The sequence below is a fragment of the Macaca mulatta genome, chromosome 7, assembly GCF_049350105.2.
Source record: "Macaca mulatta isolate MMU2019108-1 chromosome 7, T2T-MMU8v2.0, whole genome shotgun sequence".
Lineage (NCBI taxonomy): Eukaryota > Metazoa > Chordata > Mammalia > Primates > Cercopithecidae > Macaca > Macaca mulatta.
Window position 1 is genome coordinate 142,905,651 of NC_133412.1, and position 16,677 is coordinate 142,922,327.

The 16,677-nt window shown below is 47.2% G+C and overlaps 1 long non-coding RNA gene across 1 annotated transcript; it reads left to right on the plus strand.

Annotated features, from left to right (window-relative positions):
* Nucleotides 1–1,947: 1,947 nt before the first annotated feature.
* Nucleotides 1,948–15,829, plus strand: LOC144330341 (uncharacterized). Its single transcript, XR_013396408.1, has 2 exons — nt 1,948–2,126; nt 14,043–15,829. It is a non-coding gene; the product is annotated as an uncharacterized LOC144330341 (long non-coding RNA).
* Nucleotides 15,830–16,677: the final 848 nt, after the last annotated feature.

A 16,677-nucleotide genomic window follows, 5' to 3' on the forward strand; every position in this document is an offset into this window, starting at 1 on the left:
GGAGCAGTGAGGAGGGCAGGAACACAGGGAGAAGTGGTGGGAATGCATTCAGGAAAGCCAAAAGTAAAAGATAGCTGGCAACATGCCAGGATTCATGTTGACGCGAGCCAGTGTCTACTGAGTGCTTCCGTATGTACCAGGCGCCCTTCTAGGCTCTTGGCCTGCAGTAACTCCAGATCTGGCAGCTGCACTAGGGGATGGGCATTCTGATTAACCCTGACTTTGCAGGTGAAGAAGCAGGCTCAAAATAGTGTAGTGAAGCTTTATTATAAAGTCACACAGTTCTGAAATATGGAAATTGGGACTCAAACATGATTGTCTCACTGCCCAGTGTCTTAATATCTGCCTTAAAGAACACTGCGCCCAGCATGCAGGCTTCTTTATGTTGCAAGAACAGAAAACCCCACTGGCTTAAACCACAATGCGCAGCTGATTCAACACCCAGCACCCCACTTCCAGGCTAATTCTACCAAGACTTGGCTTGAATGACATCATTTTCTTTCTCAGAAACTCTTCATGAGTCTTGCTTTATTGTTTAGAGTAGGAAAGAAATCACAAACCCTCAGTAGTCATTTGTTTCAAATGCCCAGTTTTACAGATGAGGGCACTGATGTGCATGGCTGTACTCTGATTTGATCAAGACCACACGGCTAGTTGGTGGCAGAGCTGGGCTGAAATTCCAAGCCCCTAGTCCGGGTCCAGTGTGTGTCCCTGTCCCACCATCTTCACAAGTCCACTCTCTTCTGCTTGGCTTTGGAGCCCGGCCCCATCCTGTTCTCCAACACAGCTTCCCTCTGCCTCCTGAACACCCATGACTCATTGTGTCAGAGTATGCCAGAGTCACTGTGGCTTTCTTGGCCCTGAATGCTGCTCCTGGGGAGGTTGGAAGGAGGAGCAACACCTGAGGACAAACTCCTGTATTAGTCCATTCTCATGCTGCTATGAAGAAATAACATGAGACTAGGTAATTCATGAAGAAAAGAGGTTTAGTTAACTCACAGTTCTGCATGGCTGGGGAAGCCTCAGGAAACTTACAATCATGGGGGAAGGTACCTCTTCACGGGGTGGCAGGAGAGACAATGAGTGCCAAGTGAAGGGGGAAGACCCTTATAAAACCATCACATCGGCCAGGCGCAGTGGCTCATGCCTGTAATCCCAGCACTTTGGGAGGCCAAGGCGGGTGGATTACCTGAGGTCAGGAGTTCAAGACAAGCCTGGCCAACATGGCGAAACCCTGTCTCTACTAAAAATACAAAAGTTAGCCAGGTGTGGTGGCTCATGCCTGTAATCCCAGCTACTTGGGAGACTGAGGCATGAGGATTGTTTGAACCCGGGAGGCAGAGGTTGCAGTGAGCTGAGATCGCGCCATTGCACTCCAGCCTGGGCAATAGAGCGAGATTCAGTCTCAAAACAAAACAACCAAAAACAAACAACAACCAGCACATCTTGTGAGAACTCACTATCATGAGAACAGCATGGGGGAAATTGTCCCCATGATTCAATTACCTCCACCTGGTACCGCTCTTGACACGTGGGGATTATTACAATTCAAGGTGAGATTTGGATGGGGACACAGAGCCAAACCATACCACCTCCTGAGGCAGCCTAGGTATCTAGGGGAAGTTCTGAGAAGCTCTTCACTCCTTTCCTAGTTCCTTCAGATCAGGGCCTGGGCAGGAGGCAAGGAAAAGAGCCCCAGTATGAATAGGGAATACTTCCCAGAGTTCAAGACCTGGGGCAGCACTTTATTTTCCTTCCTGTCTTGATCTCAACCTGAGGCTGTGGCCCATCTGCAGCCTAGACTATGGAGAGGAGACTGGGGAAGGAAGACAGCTGCCTCCTTTATCACCTGCTTCCTCCTCACTGGGTGACAGGCAGCCTCTTTCCCCTGCATTGGAAGTGGCAGGAGAGGAGGGAGCTCAGAGGCACGGGTAGTGGCTGGCCAGAGGCACAGCTGCTGAATCCTCCACTCTGATAGTGGCAAGGCCCAGCTGAAAGGAGACTCCTTCTTTTCTCCACAGACTTTGGAATGGGAAGAAGGGATCACAGGGAGATTCTGAGTGGCCCAGTCCATGGTAGCCGCCCAGGGTGGGGGAAATGGCACTGTCCCAACCTTCCCCACTCAAGTGATCCCAGAAGCCAAGCTACATATGGAGTGGGTCTCACGGTCTATCTTCAAGATGAGAGGTGACAGCAGCAAATGCAGTTGTGCCCCAATAGGGGCTTCGGTCTGGTGGGGAGCATGTGGGGGAGTGTCGGCTCCACAGGACATCTACCACACATCTTCCCATTCCCCAACCTTCCTTGATGTTTGCTGAGCACCTAATAGGTTCCCAGGACTGGGTAAGGTGCTTTAAAGATATTATTTTAGGCCGGGAGAAATGGCTCATGCCTGCAATCCCAGCACTTTGGGAGGTTGAGGTGGGAGCGATCACTTGAGGCCAGGAGTTTGAGACCAGCCGGGGCAACAGAGCAAGATCCTATCTCTACAAAAATTTTTAAAAATTAGCCAGGTGAGGTGGTTTGCACCTGTAGTCCCAGGTGCTCGGGAGGTTGAGGTGGGAGGATTGCTTGAGCCCAGGAAGTTGAGGCTGCAGTGAGCTATGATTGCTTCACTGCACTCCAGCCTGGGCAACAGAGCAAGACCCTGTCTCCAAAACCAAAAAAAAAAAAAAAGAGAGAGAGGTGTTCTTTTACTCAATCAACTCAGCCAGTCTTGCAAGGCAGATGTCATTGCCCTTTTTATAGGTGAGGACAGTAAGGCTCAGACAGATTCAAGTACAGTCCAAGACCACATAGGTCATGAATCCTCAGCTGAGCTGGGGTTTGAATTCAGGTGTGCCACTCCGGGCCTCTTCACCTCACACTGCTGACTCACTCTCCTCTTCTACTCCCCAGCTTTTCTCCCTGGGTTCACCTGACCCCTTCACACCTACTCTCCTACCCAAGAATCCCTCTCGGCAATGCCCAAAGCCAGGACACCAAGCCATTTAGAAAAATGCAGTCCCAGGTGCTCAACAGTCTCAGCAGTCAGGATGGGTTCTCGGTCCCTGGAAAGATCAGGCAAAGCCAGGAGACCCAGGCAGCCCATGTCTCCTCCCTGGGCCTTGCTTCTGAAAGGTGAGGAGAACGCTCTGTATTCTCAGGTCTTCCCGCTTCTCCTTGGCACTAGAGCTGGGGGCACTTGCCAGGCTTTTCTCTTTGTTACTGAAAAGGGAATTTCATCTGCTGTGAACCTGGGGTGAGACATGACACATTCCCAAGTTGAGCCTAGGTTCGTCCTTCAAGCTGCCTGATGATGAAGGAGCATTACCGGGCTTGGGGACCGTCCAATCCCACACCCAAGAGGCGAACAGCTGCTTGGCATTTCCTGTGACGCTCCAGTGCCCCTAGAAAAGGAAATTTCACAAGCTAGGAATGTCCCGAGCAGGCTGTCTGGGACAGCGTACACTGTTCTGAACCTGGGGGAGTAGATGATTCTATGGTTCTTCCTGCAGAGCTTTTGGCAAGTGTGGACTTCCCCCATAGCAGAGGTTTTCTGGGGGAGTAAGCAGCCCTGCCTGCAGCAAAGGCAGCCTATTGCAGATGAAGCGTGCCAGCAGGGCTCAGCATCTGAAGGGACTGGGGTATGCGACGAGACTATGGCTCAACACAAATGCACCCAGCATGGGGGCTGCCCTGGCTTCTGGGGTTGGCCTCTTGAGGGCCTTGAGCAGCTGGGCTCCAGAGACTTTTAGGGACTTTTGGCACTGTAGCCTCTCTCTGGGAAGCCCATTCCCCATTCCTGCTGCAGTCCTCATTCATTGACTCGTTTGCTAATTCATTCAACAAACTTTTATTTGTTGATTCATATTCATTTTGAGGACTTTACACAAAGCCTGCTGTTAGATTCTAGGAACATAGTGATGAACAAGACTCAGTCTTTGCCCTCAAAGAGTTTGTAGTCCAATAGGGGAGAAAGAGATTAGACAGCTTTCTAAAAGTTAAGGCAGAACTTAAAATTGAAACAAACAAACAAAAAACAAACCTATAATGATACACCAGGCCGGGCGCGGTGGCTCATGCCTGTAATCCCAGCACTTTGGGAGGCCGAGACAGGCAGATCACGAGGTCAGGAGATTGAGACCATCCTGGCTAACACAGTGAAACCCCATCTCTACTAAAAAATACAAAAGACTAGCCGGGCAAGGTGGCGGGCGCCTGTAGTCCCAGCTACTCGGGAGGCTGAGGCAGGAGAATGGCCTGAACCCAGGAGGCGGAGCTTGCAGTGAGCTGAGATCCAGCCACTGCACTCCAGCCTGGGCAAGAGAGCCAGACTCTGCCTCAAAAAAAAAAAAAGATACACCAGAAAAGTGCTTGGGAGTGATGAGAAAGGAGCTAATTTCTTTAGGGTATGAGCAAAGATTCCCTAGAAAGGTGCCGCTTGCATTGGGTCTAAATTGTTGTGTTTCGATATTATTGATAGATAAGTAAGTAAATGAGGGGCGTGGGATGGGAAGAAGAGGACTTTTCAGGCTGTAGAGACCCATAGAAGCAAATGTACAAACATCTTTTTTTTTTTTTTAAGACAAAGTCTTGCTGTGTTACCAGGCTGGAGTGCAGTGGCGCGATCTCAGCTCACTGCAACCTCTGCCTCCTAGGTTCAAGGAATTCTCATGCTTCAGTCTCCCGAGTAGCTGGGACCACAGTCACCCACCACAATGCCCGGCTAATTTTTTGTTTTTGTTTTTGTTTTTTTGGTAGAGACGGGATTTCACCATGTTGCCCAGGCTGGTCTTGAACTCCTGAGCCTAAGCAATCTGCCCATCTCGGCCTCCCGGAGTGCTGGGATTACAGGCATGAGCCACTGTGCCCGGCCAGATGTACTAACATCTAAAATATAAACCACATGAAACTGCCATTTTTGCAGGTTTAAAAAAAAAAAAGTTCAGATATGGGCAATTTTAACCTAACATATAATTGTCTTAAGATCTGCTCAAATTAGGGATGCCTTTCTTCTCTGAGTGAGACTACATTTTAATTATTTTAATCACAAGAAGGAAATTCCAGGACACCCAAAGTGTCCAAAGTCTTCTTGTCCTGGAGCCTATGCCCCACCGTAACAGAGCACTGAGCGTAGCTGACTCTTTGGTTACCATGAGCCAGCTCCTGCCGGCTGACTGCGGGAGGCGTTTTGAGAAATCGCGTGAGCTGTTCAAGTCTCCAGGACGGCACCAATGCACTTGTTCTTCCAGGCGGACAACAGAAGGACGCCCACAACTCATAACTAAGTTCCTGCCAGCCACAGGCAGGCAGCTATTCTAATGCAGAAATGTTTTGACCCTTTTTAATGTTTTCCATAGGGCGGAAAATGAGAGACAGAAGTTACACCCATTTACAGCATTCTCTCCTTGTTAACTTTTTCTATTTTTTATTAGAAACATTAAAAAAAAATCAAGTTATCTTATAATAAGAGTAATACATATTAAAACATCAGAAATAATATTTTTTCACCTCAGGTTGGGAAAAGAAAAGGCTTAAAAGTATCCAGTAGGAGTGTAAATTGGTACGTTGTCTATGGAGGGCAGTTTGGCAATAATCATCAAAATTACAATGTAGGGCCAGGCACAGTGGCTCACGCCTGTAATCCCAGAACTTTGGGAGGCCGAGGCGGACAGATCACCTGAGGTCAGGAGTTTGAGACTAGCCTGGCCAACATGGTGAAACCCCGTCTCTACTAAAAATACAAAAAAATTAGCCAGGTGTGGGGGCGCGTGCCTGTAATCCCAGCTCCTGGGGAGGCTGAGGCAGGAGAATCGCTTGAACTTGGGAGGCGGAGGTTGCAGTGAGTCGAGATTGCGCTACTGCACTGCAGCCTGGGTGACAGAGACAGACTCAGTCTCAAAAAAAAAAAAAAAAAAAAAATTACAATGTAGTTCCTTATCTTCTTCCCTTACTGGACTCATTTAGTCCTAAAGACAATAAATGAGGGCAGAGCAGAGAGTTACATATTCAGAAAGAGGGAACGACCCCAACCAAAACAAACAGAATGAACCCTACAATACCAGATTGGAATTGGAGATATTGATGTGAACTTATGGTTTTCAATATACATAATTGATACAGAAATAAATATAGAGTACTGTGGGTTTGCTGGTATACACACAGTCACACTCATGCACACACACACACAGATTCCCCAGCTCTTCCCAGAGGACTTGCTAGCAGTGACACCCCAATAGCAGTGAGTACACCTGGCATTCAGATCTTTGCTTTAAAATAGTATTTTCAGCCGGGTGTGGTGGCTCACATCTGTAATCCCAACACTTTGGGAGGCTGAGGCGGGTGGATCACTTGAGGTCAGGAGTTTGAGACCAGCCTGGCCAACATGGTGAAACCTCATCTCTACTAAAAATACAAAAAAAAAAAAAAAAAAAAAAAAATTAGTTGGGAGTGGTGGCACATGCCTGTAATCCCAGCTACCTGGGAGGCTGAGGCAAGAGAATCACTTGAACCTGGGAGGTGGAGGTTGCAGTGAGCCAAGATGGTGCCACTGCACTCTAACTTGGGCGACAGAGGCTCCATCTCAAAAAATAAGTAAATTAATTAATTAATTAATATTGTCCTTGAAAAGGACCCAGGGCTCCTTGGAGAAATGGCTGATTCCAGGCAGGAAGACTGTGAGATGAACCTGGAACATATGGTATCAGAAAGCAAGAAAGTGCTCAAAGAGCGATAGGGACATGCCCGAAAGGCTCCCATTGAAGGGGCTTCTTCTGGCCACATCAGGGACATTTTGAGCATCAAAATAAATAATGATTATAATGGATTATAATCCATTGAATAAAACAGAAGACCATGAATCCATAGAGATAAATTTTACAGTGGAGACACCCAGCAGACATTACTTTCATCAGTGGGACAAATCAAAATCGTGTACCACCTGACAGGAGGCACCAAGTGAACACAGCGTCACTCCCATGATATTCCTACAGAATACAACCTACACTAATAATGGAAAAGAAAATGAGACGGACCCAAAGTGAGTGATAGTTCATAAAATAACTGGCCTGTAATCTTGAAAATGTCAAGGTCATGAAAAGGGAAAATCTGAGAAACTGTCCCAGACTGAAGGAGACTAAGAGACATGAATAAAAAGAAATTAACATATGATTCTGAACTGGGTCCTTTTGCCATAAAGATGTTACTGGGGCAAAACTCAAATAGGGTCTGAGGATTCAATGGTAGTAATGTCTCAATGTTGACTTCTTGATTTGACAGTTGTGGTTATGTAGGAGAATATCCTTGCCGGTGGGAAACACACATTAAAGTATTGGGAGGGGATTGGGAAAAGTACTCTCAAATGCTTCAGGAAATGTTCTGTAAATTTGTGATTATTTCTAAACAACATTATGTAGATAATGCACTCTTTGAAATGATATGAAATTCTTTCACCCTAGAAATTGTATGACTTAGTTTGTTCCTGTTACTATAACCCAATACCTTAGAGTAAGTAATTTATAAACAATAGAAAGTTCTCACTGTGCTGGAGGCTGGGAAGTCAAAGGGCAGGGCACCTGCAGATTTGGTGTCTGGTGAGGGCTGCTCTCTGCTTCCAAGATGGCACTTTCTGGCTGCATCCTCTTGTGGTGGAAGGGCAAAAGGGTTGATTCCTACATCCTCACGTGGGAGAAGAGATGGAAGGGCCCAAAGAGGCCTGGCTAGTGCCCTCCAGCACTTTCATAAGGGCATGAATCCCATTCTCCCAGGTGGAACCCTCATGACCTAATCACCTTCCAAAGGCCTCACCTTTTAATACCATCACCTTGGGGTTTAAGTTCCAACATATAAATTTTGGAGGGACGCATACATTCAAACCATAGCATTCTACTTGCAGGAATTTTTCCTAGAGATATCTTGTTCATATGTGTTACATATAAGTTACTCAGTGCAATGGTTTAATAAAGCAAAGATTTGAAAATAACCTAAATAATCACCAACATGGGCTGGTTAAATACATATGATATATCCAAACATAAAAGGCATACAGAAAAAAAAAAAAAAAAAGAATAATACAGCCTGGCACCAATCGCAGAATACATTGTATGAAAAAGGCCAAGTATGGAGGAATAGAAGAAATAGGCCAGGTATAGAATAGGCCAAGTATAGAAATGCAATCATTTGTATACAAAAAGAGAGAAACAGTGTCAATGTGCTTGCTTCTGTATGCACAGAGGATGTCTGTAAATACACCCCAGACATTGAGAGCACTGGGTGACTCTGGAGAGAGATTCTGGTGCTTGGGAGAGTGACATGGGAGGAAGAATCTTCTACACCCTTTTGTACTTCAGAATTTTTAAGCAAGTGAATGTATTACCTGTTTAATAAATTAATTAAACTAAAATTATATATTAAAAAGTGAAACGCTCTGGGCACAGTGGCTCATGCCTGTAATCCCAACACCATGGGAGGCTGAGGCAGGAGGATCTCTTGAACCCAGGAATTCAAGAGCAGCCTGGGCAACATGGTGAGACCCTCATCTCTACCAAAAATTAGAAAAAATAGCTGGGCATTGTGGTGCACACCTGTGGTCCCAGCTACTTGGGAGGCTGAGGTGGAAGAATTGCTTGAGCCCAGGAGGTTGAGGCTGCAGTGATCTGGGTTCACACCACTGCACTTCAGTCTGGGTGAGAGAAATCCTGTCTCAAAACAAAACAAAACAAAAGGGCAGGGCGTAGTGGCTCACGCCTGTAATTCCAGCACTTTGGGAGGCCGAGGCGGGCAGATCACAAGGTCAGGAGTTTGAGACCAGTCTAACCAACATAGTGAAACCCTGTCTCTACTCAAAACAGAAAAATTAGCTGGATGTGGTGGCAGGCGCCTATAATCCCAGCTACTTGGGAGACTGAGGCAGGAGAATTGCTTGAACCCGGGAAGCGGAGGTTGTGGTGAGCCAAGATCGCACAACTGCACTCCAGCCTGGGTGACAGAGCGAGACGCCTTCTCAAAAAACAAACAAACAAACAAAAGGGCATGCTACCTAGATACAGAAGGAATAGAAGGAATAAGTTAACAAGAAATTTTAAAAATTTATCTGATCTCTTGTTGCAAATTAGTAATCTGCCTTATGGGACAGGTCACACAGCTACCTGCAGGGCCTTGCTTAAGAACAATAAACAATTCTCATTGCCTGCTATTTTCATCTACTTTATCCGGAAAAATAAAATTATTTGTTGGGACTTTTAGTATTATGGATGGAATTGTTCCCCCTTCCCCCCATTCATATGTTGGAGTGTTGAAGTCCTAACTCTCAGTCCCTCAGAATGTGATCGTATTTGGAGATAGGGTCTTTAAAGAGGTAATTAAGTCAAAATAAGGTCACCCGATGGCCCTAATGCAATATAACTGGTGTCCCTACAAGAAGAGGAAATGGAAGATGATGTGAAGACACGGGGAGAAGACAGCCTTGTATGAGCCAAGGAGAGGTCTGGAACAGATTTTGCCCTCACGGGCCTGGGGATGAACCAAACTTGCTGACATCCTGCTATTGGACTTCCAGCCTCCAGAACGTAAGAACATAAATTTCTGTTGTTTAAACAACAGTCTATGGACTGTTCAGGCTGCCCAGTCTATGGAAGACTGTAATGGCAGCCCTAGCAAACTCATACATTCAGTCTCAGAAGTGGGGGTTGGACCAGGGCTTCTTCCCACGACCAGAACACATGCAGGCCAAGTGCGGTGGCTCATGCCTGTAATCCCAGCACTTTGGGAGAACTGAGGTGGGCGGATCATTTGAGGTCAGAAGTTTGAGACCAGCCTGGCCAACATGATGAAACCCCGTCTCTACTAAAAATACAAAAACTAGCCCAGCATGGTGACTCTTGCCTGTAGTCCCAGCTACTCGGGAGGCTGAGGCAGAAGAATCACTTGAATCCAGGAGGTGGAGGTTACAGTGAGCTGAGATGGTGCTACTGCACTCAAGCCTGGGTGACAGAGTGAGGCTCTGTCAAAGAAAAAAAAAAGAACACATTCAGAGAATGGGCAGGCAGCCAGCATGGAGGGAGCTGATGAGGGAACTAGTGAGAAAGGGAAGAAGGCACCCAGTGGGGCAGGACTTTGAATGCCATACTAAGGATATGGATGTGATTCTGCAGGCAAATGGGAGTCATTGAAGGATACTGAAGAGAAGAATGGTGTGCTCTCAGTGTAACATATCAGGAAAGAGCTTGATGGACAGTGGATTGGAGTGGACACCAACTGGAAAGACCGCTGCAGGCATCTGGTAAAAGATGTTCATTAGCCCTCAGGTGATGAGAGCAGAAGGGGGGCTTGACTTAGTTAGAATTCACAGAATTGCTCATGTATTTGGGAAAATCATTCAGGTGAAGCGTCTTGAGCTTTGTGGCTGACTGTATGGAAAGGAATGAGAAACAAAGGGATCAAAAAGGCTGCTTATCTCTATGCATAGCAAGGAGAAGAAAGGCGGGAAAGACAGAGAAATGAACAAATTGCTTTGATTTGGAAGAGTGTGTGCAGGGAACCTGTGCAGAGGGCTGGAGCGCATGGGTCTGTGGACTGTGACCAGGACGTGGAGCAGGGTCCACCACACTTGTTCAGAGGGAAGGACCAAAGCCTGTTTCAGGAAATTGCTTCTGAGGTGAAATAGAAGTGGTGTGTCTCCCACAGGAAGATGTAAGGGAACTTGAAGGACCAGAGTACAGCCCACCTGTGAGAGGCAGTAATTTAGCCCCTCCCATTTTTCTCCATGGCCAGATCTTGGGGGCACCATGCCGACGGCTCTGCGGGGTCTGTTGCAGGCCTAGTTTTTCATTCCTGGGATAGAGTATGGAGGCTGCGGTGGGAGGATCACCTGAGCCCAGGAGATCGAGGCTGCAGGGAGCTGTGTTCGCGCCAATGCACTCCAGCCTAGGCGCCAGAATGACACCCTGTCTCAAAACGAGCAAACAAAAAACAAACCAAAACAAAACTAATGATGCAAAATTTTAAAATTAAAAAAAAAGAAGAAAATACAGGATCCACGAAGAGGAGTGGATCCACCCCGTCTTCCTTCCCCGCTGCCATGCCCTTTGGCAGGCAGCCGTCCTCACGCCCAGAAAGCCCCAGCTTCGGAGTACGAGGGCAAATTCTTCTGCCTGCGCAGGCCGGGGTGCTCGCCACCCTCGCGGTCCGCGTGCGCGTCCTCACGCAGGCTCAGCAGCGCCCGGGCCTGCAGCAGAGGCCGGAGGAAGCACCACGGGCAGCTCAGACCCGAGGGCGCAAGGGCGCGCTGGGCAGGCAGGGCCAGGGCAGAGGGTCCGATTTCCTCCCTCTGACTGGAAAAAAAAGCCGCTCTCCCTGGGAAGAACTCGAAGAAGTTGGATGTCTGATCTTCACCTTGGATTTGGGGTCTCGGCCTGCGGGCGACTCACCCCACCCACCAGGAGCCCACGAAGCCGGGCCGGCTCAGCCCGCTGGCGCCATCTAGTGTCGAGTGAGGAGGCGGCCTTCTGCGGCTGGAGGCGACGCTTGGGCTTGGGGTGAGTTAGCCTCCAGGTTATCAAAACGGGGATCAGCGGGGAGTCGGGGGTGTGACAGCCAGTCCTGCTTGGACTCTGTATTCTGTTTGCTAGAGCTGCGGTAACAAATTACCACTAACTGGGTGGCTTGAGGCAGCAGAGGTGTCTTCTGTCACAGTTCTGGAGGCCAGAAGTCTGAAATCAAGGCTTGGGCAGGGCCGTGTCCCCTCCTCAGGCTCTAGGGAGAGTCTGTCCTGGCCTTTTTCTAGCTTTTGGCGGCTGCCCGCAGTTCTTGTTGTGGGTTTGCTTACAGATGCCTCCTCATTGCAGTTTCTGTCTTCCTGTATGTCCAGGCCCCGATCTCCCTCCTCCTATAAGAGCATGAGTTATAGGATTAGAGCCCACTCAATCCAGTAGGACTCATCTTAACCTGATCACAGCCTATTTTCGCATAAGATCACATTCAGAGGAACCAGAGGTTAGGACACCCTCCATAGAATCTTTTCGCTCGACAGATGTGCCTGGAGCACCTGCAAGGTGCCAGGCTGGTGCTGAGGGTTGGGCACACGGAGCTGCTCTGTCCTTGAGGTTCTCACGACTGACACTAATAGTGTTATCACTGATCCATGTCCCTCTTCAACCTTGACTCCTTAGTGCCTAGCAGGGCCGGCCCAGAAGCCCTGTATTTCATTGAATTAGGAAGGAAGGATGGAGGAGGGCAGGAGAGAGGAAAGAAGGGTTGCAGGAATGATGCAGGGAGACCACGCAGCCGGGAAGTGGGTGCAGAGCAGTTGGCTAGGGCTTTACAGAGCAAGTGCTTTTGGAGCTGGGTCTTGAACAAATAGCAGTTTAGTTGCCAGGCAGAAGAGATGGGCCAGGGGGAGAGGCATTCTAGGCAGAGCTAACAGGTGGGCAATGCCCAGTTGAGAGTGGTGTCGTGAGGTTGGGGAGTTTGGGAGCCGGGTGTGGTTGGAAGGGAGGGTGTGGGGGCAAGGTGCTGTCAAATGGCTCAGACCTGGAGACTGTGGCTCTATGGTGAAAGGCTTTTAGAGCCATTCTCTTGGCTTGAAGTATCTTGTAGGTGGGCACCCTAGAAGGTTTTAAAGCATGTGCTAGGTGTCATAATTACCAGGGGTGGAGAAGGTGCAACAGGCAGAGACCCATGAAACAGAGGTCCATAGACTATCCTATCTTATAAATAAAAACTATTATTATTTTTTGAGACAGTGTAGGACTGTAATCTGGTCTGATACATTCTATCCATTAATATCTGAGTTAAATATGTTATTAGCTCCCAATCCAGACCCCAGGAGAGGATTCTTGGATCTTCCGCAAGAAAGAATTCAGGGCCAGTCCACAGAGTAAAGTGAAAGCAAGTTTATGAAGAACATAAAGGAATGAAAGAATAGCTACTGTATAGACAGAGCAGTGGCATGGGCTGCTCAACTGAGTATATTTATAGTTATTTCTTGATTATATGCTAAACAAGGCATGGATTATTCTTGAGATTTCCAGGAAAGGGGTGGGAATTCCTGGAACTGAGGGTTCCTCTTCCTTTTAGACCATATAGGGTAACTTCTGGACATTGCCATGGCATTTGTAAATGGTCATGGCATTGGTGGGAGTGTCTTTTAATATGGTAATGCATTATAATTAATGTATAATGAGCAATGAGGATGACCAGAGGTCACTCTCATCATCATCTTGGTTTTGGTGGGTTTTAGCTGGCTTCTTTTTTTTTTTTTTTTTTTTTTTGAGATGGAGTTTCGCTCTTGTGCCCAGGTAGGTGTGCAATGGCGCGATCTCAGCTCACTGCAACCTCCGCCTCCCGATTCAAGCGATTCTCCTGCCTCAGTCTTCTGAGTAGCTGATTTAGCCAGCTTCTTTACTGCATCCTGTTTTATCAGTGTGGTCTTTGTGACCTGTATCTTGTAACCTCTATCTCATCCTGTGACTTAGAATGCCTAACTGTCTGGGGATGCAGCCCTGTAGGTCTCAGCCTTATTTTACCCAGCCTTGGATGGGTAAAGTGCTGGGATTACAGGCATGAACCACTGTGCCTGGACTGACTTGCTTGTTTTTACAGAGATAATCAATCCAGAGTGATGAAACAGACAAATGCTTTGGTTCATGCATCTATCCATCCATCCATCCATCCATCCATCCATCCATCCATCCATCCATCCGGTATTTACTGAGTGTCACCAAGGACTTGCCAAGGTCACATTGCTGTTTAGTAATCCAGCCTTGGATGATTGTTTATACAAAGTTTAATACAAGAAAAACTTCACTGTCTGTCTATTTTCTGGCCTTTTTTTTTCTTTTGAGACAGAGTCTTGCTCTTTTGCCCAGTCTAGGATGCAGAGGCACAATTATACCTCACTTCAGTTTCGACCTCCTGGCCTCAAGTGATCCTTCCACCTCAGCCTCCTGAGTAGGTGGGACTACAGGTGCCATCACGACACCTGGCTAATTTTTTTCTATTTTTTATAGAGACAAGGGATCTCATTATGTTGCCCAGACTGGTCTCAAACTACTGGCCTCAAGTGATCCCCCCACCTTGGCCTCCCAAAGTGCTGGGATTATGGGCATGAGTCATTGTGCCCAGCCTTTTCTGGCCATTTTATTATTTGTTTTATTCTGTATTAGTCTGTTTCCACACTGCTGATAAAGACATACCTGAGACTAGGCAATTTACAAAATAAAGAGGTTTAATTGGACTTACAGTTCCACATGGCTGGGGAAGCCTCACAATCATGGAAGGCAAGGAGGAGCAAGTCTCATCTTACATGGATGGCAGCAGGCAAAGAGAGAATGAGGAAGACGTAAAAGCGGAAACCCCTGGTGCAACCATCAGATCTCATGAGACTTATTCATTACCATGAGAACAGTATGGGGGAACTTCCCCCATGATTCAATTATCTCCCACTGCATTCCTCCCATAACACTTGGGAATCATGGGAGTACAATTCAACATGAGATTTGGGCGGGGACACAGAGCCAAACCATATCATTCCGCCCCAGCCACTGCCAAATCTCATGTCCTCACATTTCAAAACCAATCATGCCTTCCCAATAGTCCCCCAAAGTCATAATTCATTTCAGCATTAACTCAAAAGTCCACAGTCCAAAGTCTTATCTGAGACAAGGCAAGTCCCTTCTGCCTACGAGCCTGTAAAATCACAAGCAAGCTAGTTATTTCCTGGATACAATCGGGGTACAGATATTGGGTAAATACAATCATTCCAAATTGGAGAAATTGGTCAAAACAAAGGGGATAAAGGGCCCACACAAGTCCAAAATCCAGTGAGGCAGTCAAATTCTAAAGCTCCAAAATGATCTCCTTTGACTCCATGTCTCACATCTGGGTCATGCTGATGCAAGATGTGGGTACCCATGGTCTTGGGAGGCTCCACCCCTGTGGCTTTGCAGGGTATAGCCTCCTTTGTGGCTGCTTTTATGGGTTGGTGTTGACTGTCTGTGGCTTTTCCAGGCACATGGTGCAAGCTGTCAGTGAATCTACCATTCTGGGGCCTGAAGGGTGGTGGCCCTCTTCTTACAGCTCTACTAGGTGGTACCCCAGTAGGGACTCTGTGTGGGGCTCTGACCCCATGTTTTCCTTCCACACTGCCCTAGCAGAGGTTCTCCATGAGGGCCCCGCCCCTGCAGCAAACTTCTGCCTGGGTATCCAGGCATTTCCATACATCTTCTGAAATCTAGGCAGAGATTCCCAAACCTCAATTCTTTACTTCTGTGCATCTGTAGGCTTGACACCATGTGGAAGCTTCCAAGGCTTGGAGCTTCACCCTCTGAAGCCACAATCCAAACTCGACATTGGCTCCTTTCAGCCATGGCTGAATCAGCTGGAACACAGGACACCAAGTCCCTAGGCTGCATACAGCTTAGGGACCCTGGTCCCAGCCCAGGAAACCAGTTTTTTGCGAAGGCGTCTGGGCCTGTGATAGGAGGGGCTGCCGTGAAGATCTCTGACATGCCCTGGAGACATTTTCCTCATTGTCTTCGGGATTAACATTTGGCTCCTGGTTACCTATGCAAATTTCTGCACTTGGCTTGGATTTCTCCTCAGAAAATCGGATTTTCTTTTCTATCACATTGTTAGGCTTCAAATTTTTCAAACTTTTATGCTCTGTTTTCCTTTTAAAACTGAATGCTTTTAATAGCACTCAAATCACCTCTTGAATGCTTTGCTGCTTAGAAATTTCTTCCACCAGATATCCTAAGTCATCTCTCTCAAGTTCAAAGTTCCACAAATCTCTAGGACAGGGACAAAATGCTGCCACCTCTTTGCTAAAACATAACAAGAGTCACCTTTGCTCCAGTTCCCAACAAGTTTCTCATCTCCATCTGAGACCACCTCAGACTGGACCTTTTTGTTCATATCACTATCAGCATTTTTGTTAAAGCCATTCAACAAGTCTCTAGGAAGTTCCAAACTTTCCCACATTTTCCTGTTTTCTTCTGAGTCCTCCAAACTGTTCCAACTTCTTCCCGTTACCCAGTTCCAAAGTCGCTTCTACATTTTCGGGTATCTTTTCAGCAACACACACTGTACTGGTACCAATTTACTATATTAGTATATTTTCATGCTGCTGATAAAGACATATCTGAGACTGGGCAATTTACAAAAGGAAGAGATTTAACTGGACTTACAGTTCCACTTGGCTGGGGAAGACTCACAATCACAGCAGAAGGCAAGGAGGAGCAAGTTACATCTTACATGGGTGGCAGCAGGCAAAGAGAGAATGAAGAAGACAAAAGCAGAAACCAGCTGGGCGTGGTGGCTCACAGCTGTAATCCCAGCACTTTGGAAGGCTGAGGTGGGGGGATCACGAGGTCAGGAGATTGAGACCATCCTGACCAACACGGTGAAACCCCGTCTCTACTAAAACACAAAAAATTAGCTAAGTATAGTGGCACACAACTGTAGTCCCAGTTACTTGGGAGGCTGAGGCAGGAGAATCACTTGAACCCAGGAGGCAGAGGTTGCAGTGAGTTGAGATGGAGCCACTACACTCCAGGCTGGTGACAGAGTGAGATTCTGTCTCAAAAAAAAAAAAAAAAAAAAAAAAAAGCAAAACCTCTAATAAAACCATCAGATCTCGTGAGACTTATTCACTACCACAAGAATAATATAGAGGAAACTGCCCCCCATGATTCAATT